This window comes from Symphalangus syndactylus, chromosome 21, assembly GCF_028878055.3.
Source record: "Symphalangus syndactylus isolate Jambi chromosome 21, NHGRI_mSymSyn1-v2.1_pri, whole genome shotgun sequence".
NCBI classification, from domain to species: domain Eukaryota; kingdom Metazoa; phylum Chordata; class Mammalia; order Primates; family Hylobatidae; genus Symphalangus; species Symphalangus syndactylus.
Genome location: NC_072443.2, coordinates 41,227,791 through 41,234,078, shown reverse-complemented (window position 1 = coordinate 41,234,078; position 6,288 = coordinate 41,227,791).

Genomic DNA, 6,288 nt, shown 5'->3' with positions numbered 1-6,288 from the left:
CTTTACACAATCTCTCTCTCTGAAGAAACCTTAGAGAAATCATTTTAGTACTGTTATCTGTAGTTAAATCATGTTGTGCATGCAGTAAGTGTTTTAAATGAAAGTAATTTAAAACAACTCTGTGTGTTTAACTCTGGAATTACACTTTTTACTGTACCTCAATAGATTTCAGACAAATGTGTGTAAAATGTTCACATTTATGTTTTTTTCTTATTAAAATACATTGGATTTATGCTTCTAATATCATGTTTTAAGAAACTAAGTGGATCATACTGAAGTTGAACTTATTTCTCTATCCATGCAAAAAAATGGAGCTATTACCAAACCACTATTAAAAAGGTATGTGAAAAAAATAAAAATAAAAATACATATAAAATGTTATTTTACAAAAATGAATGAATGCTTGACTTTAATTAATCGTTCAGGCAAGAAGACTTTGCCCTGTTTAATACTTGAATTCAGTAATAGACTCCCAAGTTAAACTTTAGAAGTCCCAAGTTTTCATTTTCTCCAGTGCTGTTTCGTTCTTTAGAATAGTTTGTTATCAGTGGTGAATAAGACCCAAAGCCCAATTTGGGGTGAAAATGAAGCCTTCGTATTTCTTCAAGTGTCTGTTAACACAGGGTAAAGGAAAAGACAGACAACTACTAATAATTTCGGCTTAAAAGTACCTGAGTCTTTCTCCCTTATAAGGGAAATACATTTTGTGGGGAATTTTTTTCATAATTTAAACATTCTGAGCAAGTTTTCTTTTTGTATGTCAAGAAGCATTACAGAACTTGAAGCCAGTAGAAATAGATGCAGCACTTGATGGAGTGGTGTGATAGTATAGCACAAGGACAAGATCAGAGGCTTGAATGAACTGAGATCAAATCCTGGCTGTACTGTTTTCTAGCTGAATAATCATGAGCACATTACTTAACCTCTCAGAGGCTTAATTTCTTTATCTATACATGGGGCCAATAACGTTCTTGTGTTGAGTTATTGTTACAGCTAACTAGTACTTGACTTAAATATTCAGTACACAATATTATTATTTGTAAGTCTAAGATTAGGTCTTCCTTATAAAACTATAATATTACAAATCACTCCAAAAATTAGCAAGAGAAGAAAACCTCCATCCATCACTCCCTCTTTTGGAATACGAATGACTTACTGAATAACCACATGCAAAACCTCTCTTAAGTAAGTACTGATGTTTAGAATAAATTGTCCAAATCAAAGTGATGAATGCTTTGGCATAACAGTTATTTTCTTCTTTCTTATGAAAATAGCAACACCTAGGTTTAATTATTTTTGAAACTGCTGTCCTAAAAGCTATTAATTCACCTGCCAGGGTGAGTCATAATCAAGAATTAGTTTAGCCTTACTGCAGGCATTTGTGGCACATTGAGACAAGTGAGCACAATGGGAGGTGTCAAACACAAAACCCTGAAACTTTGAGCCCTATCTCCAAACTGTGTGAGGAAAACATAGTCCCATAATCTGCCTTATCCATTTGAAAAGGGCCTGAACAAACCCTTCCTAATAGAGAACAGACCTAAGCCTCCTGAAAAGGAGCAGAGGCCTTTTCCTCTTGCCCCCTCCCTCTGTCCTTTCTCCCTTCCTCCTGAGCACAGGTACCTCAGTGAAGCATCCTGCCACTTGGAATTCAGAGTAAAAGTGGCTTCACATATAGGGCAATAAACATAAATGATACCTGTGGGTAATAGGTTTGAAATTGCTGTTTTCCTAGGTAACTGGATATAATTACAAGTACTCTGGATTCCAGGGGGCTATGGTGTAATTATCACTCTAATTTCCAGAATAAAAAGAAAGGATTACAACAGTGTTGCCACAACTCAATAACGTGAGAAAAGAGATCTTGCTAGAAAGATAATAGTGTTTCAGCATATTTTTCTTGTGCTCATTTCACATTGGGAGCATATGTTTTTATAAGGCTAAAAACACACACATCTATGTGATTAAATTGGTATAAGTTACAATGCATCACCAGTATAGTAAGGCTACTGCAGGCTTTCTTAGTAAGTTACAAAAAAAAAAAAAAAGGAGCGGGGAGGGAGAAGTAACGAGTGATATCACCACATTCTAACTGTGGGCAGGTGATCATATATTTTGGAAGTAATTAAAGACGATCGAGTGATACTTCCCAGCCTAATGAGTGATTCTGCCACAGCCTCACAGCAGGGAGGCCCCTGTGTGTTACTGCGCATTTCCATAGTATTTACTGGGGTAATGAGTGTTATTGCTGTGGTGTAACAGCAGGGTGCACTGCTCCCTGTGTTTCCTGAGAGTGCTGCCATAATTAGAAGGCAAAATGTGATTGCTGTTTTTCTAGACACCAGTCATGATCTATTCCTATATTGTTCTGTAGTAATTACCAAATGACATAGTGCTATTTCCCAGGGTATTTACTTTGGACAAACAAAGAAGATTTTTTTTTATATTAAATTAATTAATTTTTTTGCCATTGAGGCTTAATGACATTGTTTCTAATTTGGTTATAGAATGTATAATTGCAAAATTGTTATTGACTTGTAATCACTGGCTCATCTACCATCTTTGCCGTTGTTTGTCTTGGGCCTCGGCAGCAGGGTTGCCGTTGCATTGGCAGTGTTTTTGAAGCTTCACAGGGCAGGCAGGAGGGAAGAGATGGCAAAAAGAATAACACAGGCCTGTTGCATATGCTCAGCCTTTAAAATTTACTCGAACAGTTATATTTGAATACTCTGCATTTATGTGACCGTTTTTCATTTCTAAAATTAGTTCCAGTATATCAATCAAGAGGACATGTAGTCAGCAGAATGAAGCCTCAGATCAGTCAATAGTTATATTTTGCCTCACATGATATAAGTATGAAGATCTGTCTTGGTTTCAAACGTTTTTATTTATTCTCTACATCAATGACCAAAATGTCCCATAGATTCTGCTATTTTACTTTGGATTCCATCAGTGTCTGTCTTGTTGATTTTAATTTGGGAGAATGTAACCTATGTATGCACAGGAGAAGAAGTACTTTGGATGGTAGAGGCAAAGATGGTATCTGGAGCCTCTGGCTCTGTGTAGCTCTACCCTTATAAAGGGTTCACTTGATGTTGAGAGCACTGGTAAAGGATATGTGTGCTGGAGCCCTACTGCCTGAGTTCAAGTCCCAAATGTACCACTTATGAGCAGGTGATCCATGGAAAAATGTTTTAATTCCTCTAATACGTGATTTCCTCATTCATAAAAAGTGGAAAATAATAGTACTGGCTCATAGATCTGTCATAGATTTCATGAGATAATGTATATTAAATGCTTATAAAAATGCTTGTACCAAGAAAGTTTGTATTAAATGTTAGATATGATTATTATTCATCCTATTGAGCCTCAATAGGAATGTGCTATCATTTTCTCCTTGAAGGCCCTTGTAGTTCCCTAAATCTTAGATATTTTGTGTTTGAGGCTATGTAAAAAAAAAAAGCAGAAAATACCCATATGAATATGTATGGCTCATTCCTTAATCCTGACCTAAAATATCTTGTTTCCTCAGTTCTCTGCTTATATACAAGATAGGCAATAGATTTGAATTCTAGCTGTGGTAGAAACAAGAAAGGAAAGAACCTCAGATTAATTAAATAGGAAGAGAAATCTATGCACGAGTACACTGGGATTTCGAGCACTCCATATGGAATTAAACTCAACAATGGCAGCCAGATGAGAGAAAGGCCTAATGAGGTAAAACCAGTGAGGTGGGTGAAACACTCTTCCTCTAAGAATTTGTGTGAGGAGTGTTAAGAGTTCACTGAAGAAGGAAGAGTTCACTGAAGACTTTTCTGAAGAAAGAGTTCTATATCTATCCATTTTTACCTATATGCTCTTTAGTTCCCTCGTAGATTTCTTTACTTGAAACTGCTTTATACCATCAAAGATACTGGCTAAAAGAATTCTTCTCATTGCTACACATCACGGAGAGACCAAAATGAATCTCTCAAAACAGACTAGAACTCTAGGCAGTTCTTGGGAATAAACTGCAGTCGGTATTGTAGGAAGTAAGAATAGGAGAGTGAGCCTTCTGTATTAATGGTTCTGTGCAAGGATAGACTTTAGGCATTTGACGGAAAGGTCCCACCTGTGTAGAACTGGGATGCTTGAAGAATGACTGAATTCCCAGCAATTAGTGCTAAAACTCCTTAAATAGAGAAGCCAATGCTGACAAGCAAACAGCACCAGAATATTAAGAGAGCTGGCAACGACATAAACTGGGTAGATCAGAAAGTTAGTAGAAACCAGATATTATTCTCTCAAGCCTCATATCTATGGTTTTCACCAACCCATAATGTATAATATCTACTGTTCTGTGTATATAATAACAAGAATATTAATTGTTCAGTAAACTAGATACATTTGTAAGCCCAGCGAGTAGATTCTTAGAGTAGGAGTTAACCCTTTTATTCCACTTATAAGACTCCCGGTAGAATGGTAAATCAAATAGACTAAGATGATAATTGCGGATAAGAATTCTTACATGCAGAGATGTCAGGCTTGGTGGGAGGTATTCTGCAGAATTGTTCCTCCGCATGGCTTATTTCTTGTATAGGTAGGCCACACAGCACATGTGGTCCTGCAAATCTATTCTCTGGTAATGCTGTGTCCTCCATCATTTCACCATGGCATGTCCGTCCATCTTTGTGAGCACAATTTTTTATTAATCAGCGAAACGTTTGGGCCTTTGAAATTGAAATGGATTTCAGTCTTCTTTATATATTAATTATTGATAAATGGAGCCTGGGTGACAAGGAAGAAGCCTAGCATGATTAAAGACAGATAGTTTTTAATTTTATGTCTCTTGCAGTGACAGAGAAATTTAGTTTAATAGGAGTAATTTTTCAAAGGAGATGCAATCATGAAGGAGGATGTATAGAAAATGGGCAAAGCATATTAAAAAAGAAGGAACTTGTGGACATAGGATATTTCCACAGATTACCTAAAAATTTCCTAGAAGACATTACCAAGATGTACGGATAGAGGTTTCATGGAAATTTTATCTGTACTTTTGCTAATATAAACTGTAACCCTAGAACCAGACCCATATCACTATTTAAAAAATGCTTACATGTCCAACTAATACAATTGTATCTTTTACATTATTTCAGAGTCTCCCAAATTATAGAAAGTCTCAAACAGCCTTAATTATATAATGTCCCACACATCATATAAAAATATCATGACATATAATAATAAAAAAAACTTACCAAAAGGATTGCTGAGTTCCAGCCTAGTTCTATCATTTACTAGCTTGCCTTAAGGGAGTTGCATAACCTTCCGTAGTCTCAGTTCCTCCATATGGAAAATAAAGATACTATTTCTTCCACAGGTAGATTTTGAGAATTAAATTTAACAAATAACCTGAAAGTTTCTGAGGATCTTCTTAGTTCAAAAATTGTAAAATTTTCTGATAAAAATGAAATAAGTTTTTATAAAAACAGGTGAGGTCAGCATGAGTCCATCAGTTACCAATTATTCCATGCCAACATATTTCTTTTTGGTTTTCCAAATATATGATGAATCTAGTTCACCATCACAAATATATTCGAGCCCTACCATGTTCTGAACTCTGTTCTGGAATCTGAAGATTAAAGAACAACAAGAAGATAGAGCCACTGTCTCTATCTCTAAGGATTCCACAGATCTTACTCCAAGGTAGAGAATCTGTATTTTATGGGCTGCCATGACACTTACGGAATGCCATTCCTTTCCTCAAGTTTAACACAAACAGTCTTTATTATTGTGTTTTGAAGTCAACCAGGAAGGGAAAAACATTAAGATGGAGAACACAGGAAGACTGAAGTAGAAAGAGGAGGAAGAGCGTTGGCTTTTGCTTAAAAGTGTGAGAACAGCCCTGGGCTGAGGCTCCACTATAAGTATGTAGACTTCAGATGTGGCTACCTGGTTGGTAGAAAAAAAAAGGCCCTATACAACCCTCCCTTGACTAGAGTAGTGATTCTCTCTTAAGTGGCTTTCCATATTAATCTAACTAAAACCATTTCATTATATTCTTATCTTGCTCAAAAGCCTTCAACGGCTCTCACTGGCACCACACTAAATTTACCTTTCCATCCTTTTTTCCTCCTCCCAATCTCTTTCCCTCTTCAATTCATTTATGTTTGGATGTGTTTCATATCTCCTCACTAATATTGCCAGCTTTCTTAGAGTATAAAGGAGGATTGCCCTGTCCCTTGCATAGAATAAGGAATCAATAAGTGTTTTTAGATAGATTATAAGCCCATAATTTAGCACTTGGTCTTA